The sequence below is a fragment of the Aphidius gifuensis genome, linkage group LG3, assembly GCF_014905175.1.
Source record: "Aphidius gifuensis isolate YNYX2018 linkage group LG3, ASM1490517v1, whole genome shotgun sequence".
In the NCBI taxonomy this organism is placed as follows: domain Eukaryota; kingdom Metazoa; phylum Arthropoda; class Insecta; order Hymenoptera; family Braconidae; genus Aphidius; species Aphidius gifuensis.
Genome location: NC_057790.1, coordinates 20532245 through 20544871, shown reverse-complemented (window position 1 = coordinate 20544871; position 12627 = coordinate 20532245). Strand labels below are relative to the sequence as shown.

The 12627-nt window shown below is 25.5% G+C and overlaps 2 protein-coding genes across 2 annotated transcripts in view; one reads left to right on the top strand and one right to left on the bottom strand.

Moving 5' to 3' along the window:
* Positions 1–7333, top strand: part of LOC122852683 (E3 ubiquitin-protein ligase MARCHF3-like) — a 138150-nt gene extending 130817 nt beyond the window's left edge. Inside the window, exon 9 of the mRNA XM_044152606.1 lies at positions 7268–7333. The gene's annotated coding sequence lies outside the window, so the exon portion shown is untranslated. The remainder of the gene's footprint in view (positions 1–7267) is intronic.
* LOC122851030 overlaps positions 1–12627 on the bottom strand; it is a 73542-nt gene that overhangs the window by 50535 nt on the left and 10380 nt on the right. The gene's annotated exons all lie outside the window — the stretch shown is intronic.

The following is a 12627-nucleotide window of genomic DNA, read 5'->3' as shown; positions in this document are numbered from 1 at the left end:
CTGTATATTTTAGCTATTTATCATTATTATTATTATTTTCAATTTGTGAATTATTTGCAATACTCGAGGGAATTTTCGCGATGTCACTATCATCCTACATGCAGACAAGTCAACGAGAGAAATAAAATTGAAAAAAAAAAAAAAATCTTTGGTTCTTTGCGTTTATTTCCCTGGAGATCTATTAAAAAAAAAAAAATGTTTTTCTTTTTTTTTTTCTTTAAAAAATACGTCATTTGTATATGAATATTTATTTAATGAAAAAAAAAAAAATTGATTATATGTCTGATTAATGATGTCATCAATAACTCAAAGAAAAATATTATTTAAACGTATTTAAATTTGGTTATTGTTAGACTGAAAAAAAAAATTAAACCATGTTTCCAATATTGATAAAAATATATGCACATATATATATTTCATTGAAAATTGATAATAACATTAAAATTTATTTAAATATTATTTGCAATATGTATGATAAATTAATAATGAAGATAAAAATAAAAAATAAATTATTATTATCGTTAAAGAAGAAGAAGAAGCAGCGCTTATCGTTTCAAGCTTAAATGCGAAGTTAAATCTGTTGGGTTGTTATAAAAGGCGGAAGGTTATATCCATTTCAAACTCGTAGACATAAACATAGAGACGCACTTAGAAAAATTTTATACCACCACTTCATGCAATACTTATTTTTCTATTCTATTTTTTTTTTTTTTTATTTTTGTTTATATTTTTTTTATTTCATTTTCTTATATAGCTTTTGAAGACTGTTTCTATTTTCCTATTCTTCAACATTCCAACTTGATTCATCGATCAAGTGCTACTTATCTTTTCTTTTTTTGTTTTTTTTTTTCATTTCATTTCCGTTATGCCTCCAATCTTTCTACTTGGCGTTTTATTTTTTATCATTTCTCTTTCTGCCCTCTAAAACTTATTCATTTTATTTTATATATATTTTTTGCTTATGACTGTTCTCAACACACAATGAAACCTGTCTTCTTGGTATTTATATTTTTCACCGCAAACTCACAGCCGATACAAACGACACATCGTTACTGCTCTAGCACCCCTCTTATATAACAAAAGCCTCTGTAGTCAAGCACTTTTCTTTTTTTTTATAAATGACAGATTTTTTTTTTTTTTATTATTCATTTTACTTATATTTTACAATTTCCAATGTTCTTCTATTATTTTTATCTGATGAACAACAACCAGATATTTTATTATAAAACAAAAAAATTCATTGTAAAATGAACAGTCTTTGTTAGATTGATTTGAGCTCAATTTTTTCCTCAGCCACTTTCGATATTTCGTCTAACTGAATCAACTTGTTTTTTTTTTATTTTTATTTGGCTCCACCTTATTTCTAATATACAATACACATATATAAAAATAAAATGTATATGTTGAGGTTATGCATTGGTGACATTGTGTTGTTTATCGCAAGTCGGATTATACCAAGATTAATCGAATCGTTGTGGATCGTTGACCTGGCTCCACGCTTTTGTGTGCTCATTCATGTGCACGTCTAGTATTAAATAAAATGCAAAAACACAACGAATATACATACATTGCCAGAATATATATAAAAAAAAATAATAATAAGTTTTGGGTAGGGATAAATATGATACACGAGTTATGTGGGCTCCAATGGACAGTTATAAAATTGAAACAAAAAATAAATAATAATAATAATAATTAATAATAAAAACCTCTAAAAAACTTATAAAGCTTTTGAGTTGTAAAATTATATTTAAGTTTTGTATACTTGATGGTTTTATAACCAGACCATTGATGTGTTAAATTGTTTTTTTTTTTTTTTTTTTTTTTTTTCATTCTAAAAATCTTTGTGAAAATGTTTTTCATTGCAGTATTGTTCAAGTAGTAAGATTTTCATACTCAATGGTACGATAAATCGTGAAGAATATTTGTGGTATATGGTTTTTGATAAAAGTTGAAAAATTTTATTTTTATAGTAAACAATATTTGAAAGTAAAACAATCATTTTATTTTGTTGTGTGATAAAAGATTTATTTTGTGGAGAAAAAAAAAAAAAAGTTTATTATTTTAGTATTATAAATTCAAATGTTAAATATATAAAACTTTTATCTATATTGGAAAATTATTTATTCAACTGATTTATATAATTATTTGAAAAAAATATAAATGATTATTATTATTTTGAAATTTAATTATTTATCACGTAGTTTGAAACATTTTTGAATTTAATATGACTCTTCAAGTTGAAAGATTATTTTTTTGGATTTTTAGTATTATAATCATACAAAAGTTTTGGTAACATTATGAAAATTAACAAATGAGGGTTCTAATTGAACTTTGAAAAAGATCAGACAAAGATAAGTTTATTATAAACGTGAAAAGTCTGAGTGTGTGTTTGCGATAACTATGAAACAATATAATTTATTCAATTTTTATTATTTCTTTTGAATCTTTAAACTTTATATAAAAAAAAAAAAAATATAATTGAAAAAATTGACGGTATTTTGTGTGCACTGAGAGAAATCGCCGTTTTTGACAAGATACTTCTGTTTTCATTGAAGAATTTTTCTTGAGTTAAAAATCCTGTCTTCCGTGCAGATAGATATTGTTGGCCGATAGAGTGGGTAAACTGAAATTTAAAAAAGGGAAGGTTTTAAGATGAATCAAAGTCGATTGAATTTTTGTAAAATTTAGTTAGGCACAGATTGTTCTTGACGACAGACAATAAACCGCGAAAAAGAACGAGCTGAGCTGAAATAAGGGCCATGTAAAAGCACAATGACGCCTCTCTACGTCCAAGATAGGCATATCGCGGTAGGAAAATAATTTAAATAAATGGAGGAAAGAAAGTTTTTTTTTAAATGAAAGCGATAAATTCGTAACATAAATATAAGAGACTGATACATAAACAGCCCTGTCTACAAGAAAAAAAAGGAAAAAAAAATTGCATCTGCTGCAAACACGAAAAAACTATTTAGAAACAAAATACATAAAAGTAAGACAAAACAGAATTTACATACATTTTAATTTCGCAGCTAGTATCGAGACAGTCCAAATTAAATTGTACATAAAATATCGCTTATTTTACTGTGTTGAGACCAGCTAATCCGATTTTGATAGAAAATCGTCAGTTTCAATCATAAATAGAAACATTTGATAGTGAAAATTATTTAAATTGATTTTAAGAAGAAAAGTGACATTATTAAAAAGTGGTATCTTGTCTCAAGGTTTTATCTCAAGATATTATTGGTCTACAGTCAAGATCGTACAATATGAATTGTGTTCAAAGAATAAATATGTAGAATTAGATAATTTTAAATCGCGGTAGTGTTAGAAAATCTATCTTTGTTGTAAAGATATTGGTTGCACTCCGTTTAATGACAGGCAATCAATCTACAGTTAAGATTGCACAATATGAATTGCGTTAAAAGAATATAAAAATGTAATGAGAAATTTTATTAATTAAAAGAGGCAGATGGTGGTATTGTGCTCGAGAAAGGTCTATATTGTCGCAATCTTGAGATCATTTTCAACTTTTTTGCGAAAAAATTGATCTCTCTCAGGCACACTACCGCTATCTGCCCTTTAAATTTATAAAATGTCTAATTTCATATTTATATTAATTTATCGTGATTAATATCGTACAATCTTGACTGTAGATTAATTCAAATACACTCCGTCGATTTAAAACGCAAGTGGCTTGATTTCGAGTTTAATAATAAATTTCTTGCAAGAAAATAGATCTTTCTTGTGCAATACCGTATCACATCCCTTTAAATTAATAAAATGTCTAATTTTATATTTATATTATTTCAACGTGATTCTTATTGTACAATCTCGACTGTAGATCGATCCAAATACACTCTGTCGATTTAAAACGCGAGTGGCTTGATTTCGAGTTTAATAATAACTTTCTTGCGACAAAATAGATCTTTTTTGGGCACACTACCGCTTTAAATCTGCCCTTTAAATTAATAAAATGTCTAATTTTATATTTATATTATTTCAACGTGATTCATATTGTACAATCTCGACTGTAGATTAATTCAAATACACTCCGTCGATTTAAAACGCAAGTGGCTTGATTTCGAGTTTAATAATAAATTTCTTGCGACAAAATAGATCTTTCTTGTGCACACTACCGCCATCTGCCCTTTAAATTAATAAAATGTCTAATTTTATATTTATATTATTTCAACGTGATTCATATTGTACAATCTCGACTGTAGATCGATCCAAATACACTCTGTCGATTTAAAACGCGAGTGGCTTGATTTCGAGTTTAATAATAACTTTCTTGCGACAAAATAGATCTTTCTTGTGCACACTACCGCCATCTGCCCTTTAAATTAATAAAATGTCTAATTTCATATTTATATTAATTTATCGTGATTTATATCGTACAATCTTGACTGTAGATTAATTCAAATACACTCCGTCGATTTAAAACGCAAGTGGCTTGATTTCGAGTTTAATAATAAATTTCTTGCAAGAAAATAGATCTTTCTTGTGCACACTACCGCCATCTACCCTTTAAATTAATAAGATGTCTAATTTTATATTTATATTATTTCAACGTGATTCATATTGTACAATCTCGACTGTAGATCGATCCAAATACACTCTGTCGATTTAAAACGCAAGTGGCTTGATTTCGAGTTTAATAATAAATTTCTTGCGACAAAATAGATCTTTCTTGTGCACACTACCGCCATCTGCCCTTTAAATTAATAAGATGTCTAATTTTATATTTATATTATTTCAACGTGATTCATATTGTACAATCTCGACTGTAGATCGATCCAAATACACTCTGTCGATTTAAAACGCAAGTGGCTTGATTTCGAGTTTAATAATAACTTTCTTGCGACAAAATAGATCTTTTTTGGGCACACTACCGCTTTAAATCTGCCCTTTAAATTAATAAAATGTCTAATTTTATATTTATATTATTTCAACGTGATTTATATCGTACAATCTTGACTGTAGATTAATTCAAATACACTCCGTCGATTTAAAACGCAAGCGGCTTGATTTCGAGTTTAATAATAACTTTCTTGTGACAAAATAGATCTTTTTTGTGCACACTACCGCCATCTGCCCTTTAAATTAATAAAATGTCTAATTTCATATTTATATTATTTCAACGTGATTCATATTGTACAATCTCGACTGTAGATCGATCGAAATACACTCTGTCGATTTAAAACGCGAGTGGCTTGATCTTAAGTCCAATCATAGCAATCTTGAAAGAAAATATATTTCACTCTAGCGCGGCCACCACTGTTTCAATAGTAGATTATATATTAAAATTTTTGATTTATTTTTCATGATATTTTCGTTTTCTGCCGCTAGGAGTACACTGAAATAAAAAATTCTCCTATTCTATTACTTCCTAAAAATTACCATTTTGTTTTTGCATTACAATCAAAATGAGACTGTCTTGACATTAAATAGGTTTTGCTGGAATGAAACACTAATAGTTTTTGTCAATAGTTCCAACTTCAGCCGCTAGGAGAACAGTGATTTATCTAGTTTTTGCTGGAACAATATTTCATCCAAACATTCAAGAAGACCCGTTTTAATTTATGAAAGTAAAAATACTTCGCACTCGGGATCTTCACGATTGTCTTCGTACATTTTGAATACAGTCTCCATAGTGAGGTAATACGAATTTTTAGATACTGGACGAACGCACATTGTTCATGCCAATTCAATGTTTAATAAAAGAATAAAAATATTAACAATAAAAATTTTCCATCTTTAAAATGGTTTTATAAAAAAACAAATACGGATTTGAAACCATAATTTAGAAATATTTGGGCTAAAATCGATTATTTTATAAGGAGATAGCACCGTCTACAGAATATTATATCGAATTTTCGTCAAATTTATTCCTATTTTCTTTCAAGATAAATTATTATTCAGATATAATTCTAGGTTGTAGATCAAAGATCGTTCAAATTCGTGAAAAAGTTTTTCTCATTGATGATTATAACTTTGTTTATAGTGAACAAACTATTAATTTTTTAGAGAAAATAAATAGACGCCTTTTATTATTCATTTCTAATCATACCGTAAAGGAAAATTTTTAAAACTTGAAAAAGAAATTATTCCAGACAACATAATATTTCTTATCGCAAAAAGCATCTATTTTACACGAGGCGTTTTCTATCTGCAGGAAAAATAGCACTTTTAACGAAAAGAATTTTCATTCTCTTTTTTTGTTAGATCACGTACATTTAAAATTCTTGTAAATATAAAAAATGGATTTGTCGATAGTTAAAAAATTTTTGAAAGATAATACTATACTATTCACCTTGAAATGTAGGTTTCTTTAACGTGAATCTTTCTATTTTCAGAGAAGATAGCTCTGAGTCTATGTAAAATTTCAAAATATTTGATTGTTATCTAAGCTCGTTGTAAAAAAAAATGTATTTTTTCCTCTGTACCACCTCGAGTTTTCAGTTAATAATATATTGATTTATTTCTTCTGAATACTTTCTATATTTTCCTCAAAACTATACATTGATGATTCATTTTGTATTTATATAGATCTTGTTTTCTAAAAGAAAGGAAACGTCCAACCGAAAAAGAATTTTTTTTTAGTGTGAGTATATCCTATTTCGTGTGAAGATAGTCTTTACTCGTTCCGATACATTACTTGATTTTTCGTAATTAATCCAGGATGCACGCAAAATTGGTTTCTGGCTATAACTAAATTAAATTCTCAATTTATTCAATCATAAATTACTACAATCAAAAATTCAATAATTAGTGGATATTATTTTCCGCCGAGACGATCTTATCTTGTCTCTAGATAGGAAAATCTTCTGAAAAACGGCGATTTCTCTCAGTGTGGTATTAAATTAAACTGATGGTATCGACATTTGAAAAAATAAACTTTGTGGTTTATCGATGTGAATGGAATCACAAACTTTTCATGATTGACTCAAAAAACAATTGTTAAAGAAAAGCATCCCAGTTGAGGCGTAAGAAAATAATATAAAAAGTTTTATTATTTGAAATAATTTTGATGATATAAAAGAAAAAGAAAAAAAATCATTCTGGGTGTGTTAGGCATAAATTATCCATGAATTCACGATAAAACTCTTCTATTAAAAACACCTCCTTGGAGAATAAATTCATAATGATCAATTCATTAAAAATAACGCATATATATTTTTTTATTAATAATTGTTTTTGATTTAGATTATTATAGGTTTGTGAAAAAATAAGGAGAGTTAACATTTTTTTTTTTTTTTTTCAGATACTAAATGGGAATTGAATTGTTTTTTTGATCTTGAAACATGCGTTTACAAAAGAGGGATGAAATCAAAAAAAGAAAAAAAGGTATGTAAATTATTTCTCCTACAAAAATTTTGAAGAATTTTGAAAATAGAACATTTCGAAAATCATCATTACTTTCGATCACGAAATTTCTTTGACAAGTACCTTCCAATGAAGCACAAATTTTTTGCTGTGCTCAAAAAAATCAAATTCTTCTAATCAAAAAATATCTGCACAAATTATTGAAGCGATCTAACAAGATCGAAATGTTTGGAATGTCAAAGTGAAATTTTATTATGAAGAATTTATACTGTGTTCTTCTAAAATATACATATATATTTTTTTCATACGGGTGGATAAAATATTACGCTAAAAATGCAAAGTTTAAAAAAAAAATCTTGTCTTGCAGTTTTTGCTACGTAGCTTTAATTGAAACTTGAATGGATTAATCAATATCAAAAGTTTAGCACTAGCTACGTTGAACATTGGTTTTTTTTTTTTTTTAAATAAAAATTCACTAATTATCATTGTTTATTTATTCATTTTTTTTTTTTTTAAGTGTTTATGTTTGACTTTAAAGTTATGTTAAAAGCTGTCTAATTAAATTCAAGTATATACATTATGTGTAAATATTTTAACTAATTTAAAACGACAACTGTTTTCACCATATTAGTCACGATCTGTTGTAATTTGCTAGTATGAAAGTTGTCAAGTGTTGAGAATATGTGGGGAATTCAGTGAGAATGCTTGTTACTGGCGGGTCATATGATAGCATGAAAATAGATGTATACATATATATATATGAGTTGGCTTGGTTCCTGAACCACCCCTATTTGTTTTAATAGATTCACAAGACAAAATTCTCACAGCATCTCACACAGCATCTCTGTTAAATTGCAAAAGTTTTGAATATGCTAATTCCATAGCCTATCCTAATGTCTAGTTTCTACCGGGCACTCTTGAAACTTTAAACGAAAATAAAAGAAAAAAAATATATATTTAAAAAAATGAAAAATTTATTTTCTATTATTAAACAAAATTAAACCTCTTAAAATTCTATATACTTTGAGGTCGGTTATAGTTTATACAAACATTATGCACCAATCTCAACAGAATTATGTTTTAAATTTTTTGACATTTTAATTATCTAATTATAGACAATTAGTGTCAAAGGATTAATTTAATAAAATGATAACACGTTGACAAATAAAATCTACGACACTAAAATAAAGCTACATGAATTTTTCAATTCTGTTAAATTAATTTCTGTATTTTTTTTTTTACGTCACGAATGATATAATTTTGCTACTTAAAACTTTTCAACTTATCTAGAAATATTAATTTCCTACAAGTTGAGCAATCTTTGGAGAAATTTAGCCAACATATTTCGATTCTAAAAAATAATACAAATAAATAAATAAAAAAGCTTAATAAATGCCTCTTTAAATACTTGAAAAATAAATTGATACTGAATAAATAATAATGATTTAAAAAATAGCAATGATGATGCATTTTGATTACATTTGAAATACGGAATTTTAAGTATCAGTTATACATATAACATGAAATGTTGATATACACATATATTTTGGTTTCTATTTGGGTTTCTGAATTTACCACTATTTCGCATGTTGTCCCGAATAATTTCGCGCATCGAATACCTCACTGATTTGCATTGCACGATTACTCAAGTTCCGTGAAAATCTGGGTGCTCTTGGGAAATAGGGATATTCAAGAATTTCCAAGGGCACGTGGGTATTCACTACCACAAATAGTTTTGTTATACTTCCTACTCTTGCACTGTCTCTCTCAATAACTGTATGAACAGCTAATCAATAATATCTGTCCCGTGTGAGTATTGAATATTGATGCATATGAATCTTTCAATTAATTAGAATCATTTTCATTTTTCATAACTCTAATTGATTCATATAAATATATATTTTAATAAATAAATATTTTAGTCAACTATTATTTAAAAATTAAAATCAATCGATTGAATTATAAAATATTTTTGGATACTAATAACTTTAATGAAATTATTTATCAATAATTTTTTATTTTTAATTATAAAATATCAATGTATCCAATTAAATTTAATAATTATCTGGGTTATATAGACAAATCAATTATTTTATATTTAAAAAATAATTAAAAAATATTTTCATCATTATAAATTCATTTTTTTTCTATTGTTATTAATAAATTAAATTAAATTTGATTAAAGTATTAATTATAAAAATATAATATAAAATAAAAAATTTAAATTAATGAAAGTAATTTAAAAAATTAGTAGCTTTTAATGAAATAATTTTAAATCAATCAAATGAACAATCGAATAAATATAAAATAAATTAAAATACAAAATAATTGTAAATCTAATTTGATCAGAATTAAAAAGTCTTGTAAAATTTATTTCATTGAATGATTTCATGCTGAACAATTTTCATTAATTATAAGTTTTTTTTATTATTATTTAATTCTTTGATAATTTTTTCTTTCTTTTTAATTTTCATACTCAGCAAAATAATGATCGAATTTCTATTGTTCTATTAGCACAACCAAGCAAGACTATTTGTGGATTATTTGAACAAAACTAATTAGACTATAAAGTTACTTCAAAGCTTAAAATCCTTTACAATAGAAAAAATGTCTAAGATAAATATTATAAAAGAAATAAATAAATACGTTTACACAAAAATAATAAAAATATAAAAATTAATTTTCATGTTTTGTTAATTTTATAACTTGAAAAATTATCAAAGAAAATTTACAATAAAATAAGCTTATTTTTCTTGCTTATATTTAAATTCAAAGTTGAATAATTCTACACTTGTTATTTTGCATAGATAGACTTGGTGATTTTTAATTTTATCATGTATTTTGATACAAGAATTTCTAAATGTTAAAATGCTTTTGTATCTCGGGTTACATGATAACTTGATATAATATTATACACTTGAATCTTCACTTTGTACATCATCTCAAGTATTTCATGAGTCGTTTCTCATAGCTTGCTTGTTACTTAAGAGGAATGACAACCTTTGAAGATCTAACCTTATCTGTCATTTTTTCCAAACAACTTTTTAATTAGTAAAAAACAATATAAAGACCTAAAATTTGGTAAAGTCACTTATAATGTTATAATGCACTGCATGACAGTATCAGAATTTGTTTATTTAACAAAAAAAATTAAAGATTCGTTTATCGACGGAGTTTACAATAAATAAATTTCCAAACAACTTTTTTTATTCTAAAACTTAATTAAATTTTATGAAATTTTACGAGATTGATTAAAAAATTATTCTCTAGTGCATGACACTATTTTATTTGCAAAATACTAAAAAAATTTTTTTATATTTTTACAAAAAAAAAATTTTTTTTACCAGCAATGATAATTTATCCGGGGGAACTCGAAATTAAATTGGTGGCGCTGGGTATGCTATTTTTGTTATGTTTTGGGCAGTTTTGGGACTTATTTAACAATTGGCATTTTATTGTTATGTCAAAAATAATTCCATAAAAAGTTAATTAATGGTTATAAAATTAAGTAATTTACACTTAATCAAATGTAAGTTAGGTAAATTTGAAACGCAAAACATATGGTTAATTATCGGATTAGTGTTTAGTATAAAACTGCAAGTGTAAGCATTGTAATTTTTTGTGGTTATGAATAACTTGATCGATAAAATAAAAACAATCAAAAAGAATCAGTATATAAAAAAGCATATTTATCGTGGATAATCTAAATATGACTGGAAAAATAGTAAGACAAAGCTCTAGAATTAATCTCTTCTCTATTGGTTATCATTTTATTGGCAGCATGTTATTTTTGGGAAACGATTGCATCAAATGCATGAAAACTGATCCTCAAAATTTAAACTTCTTTTTTTATTCTAACATCTTAAATTTTGTAAAATTTTGCATGGGTTCTAATTATTTGGAGATAATATTTAACTTTCAACTACTTAAAAATTCAAAATCGGAACGATAAACACAGATAAGAAAAGCATATATATAAAAAATGCATGCGCTAGTTTTTATATAAATTTGCTCCTTTATATATAAAGGAATTAGGTGGACCTTCGTCGAAAAATTCTCATTTTCGATTTGAAGAATACCTGAATACCTGATGTTTATCATGAATTAATAAATTCTGACTGATTAAAAATATTATTTCTCTTATCAAATTTATTTGGTGGACTTATGTAATAATAAAAGTATTACATTTGAGTATGCAATGGTGGGATATATATAGATAGTTGATACGCATGAAATTTGTATAAAAATTAAATAAAATAAGGTCTAAAATAAATATTAATCTTTTATAATTGTTTATAATGCATGTACGGACAAATTGGTATACTGAATAAATATAAGTGATTTTACCACCAGATCGTCTAAAGTATGTCCCAATATTGAATACAATTGGGACTCACAGATGGAGCGAATGTGGTTCTGTTGGTAAAAATAAGGGAACAGTTAGGTCAAAATGAAAGGTTGTCATTCCTCTTAACTGTAGTAAAAAAAAAATTCAAATTATACAGCATAATAATATCAAGCATGTATAGAAACATAAAAACAACTTTCCACAATGATCACATAATTATACGAATAATAATTAATTTAATAATTTTGTAATCAAAATGAGTTTATTAATTATGTTTATTTATCAAGTATACTATCATGCACTCGTAAACTTTGAATATAATTAATAATAAATCTTTCTTATCATTCATGCAAAGCTAAGAAAATAATTAATTGTTTTGATAAAATGGTTAAAAACATTAAGAAATACGTGTTCACAACGATATACATATAACATCAAATATATTTTAATTAATAAAAAAAAATAACGCAAATTTTATTATCCATTAATTATTATTATGAATATTTTTATCAATTTTTCGTTTGTATATTTTTTTTTATTTAATGGAAATTATATTTTATGCATTATATATTTATTTCATAAATGGATTATTAATTTTTTGTCATTTAAAAATTTAAATCCCATCATTTCACAGCTCAAATTAATTTTATTTATTCATTATTGAATTCAATTTTCAAAAAATAAAATTTAAATATTTATAATTATGAAAGTCATTGTTTAAATTTCAAAATATATATATATGAATTTTTTTTCATATATTATTTGAAGTTTGAGAGCCAGACAGTTCGTGTATATATGAGTTAAAAAAAAAAAAACGAGCTTATCGAGGAAAAACTTTTTGATCCATCTTTCTTTTTCAATCCAGCTAAGCCCTAAGTGTGTTTATATATCTATATATCAAGGTATAATATACATTTTAGTTTGTGGATCAAAAGTTAAATTCCAGTCAC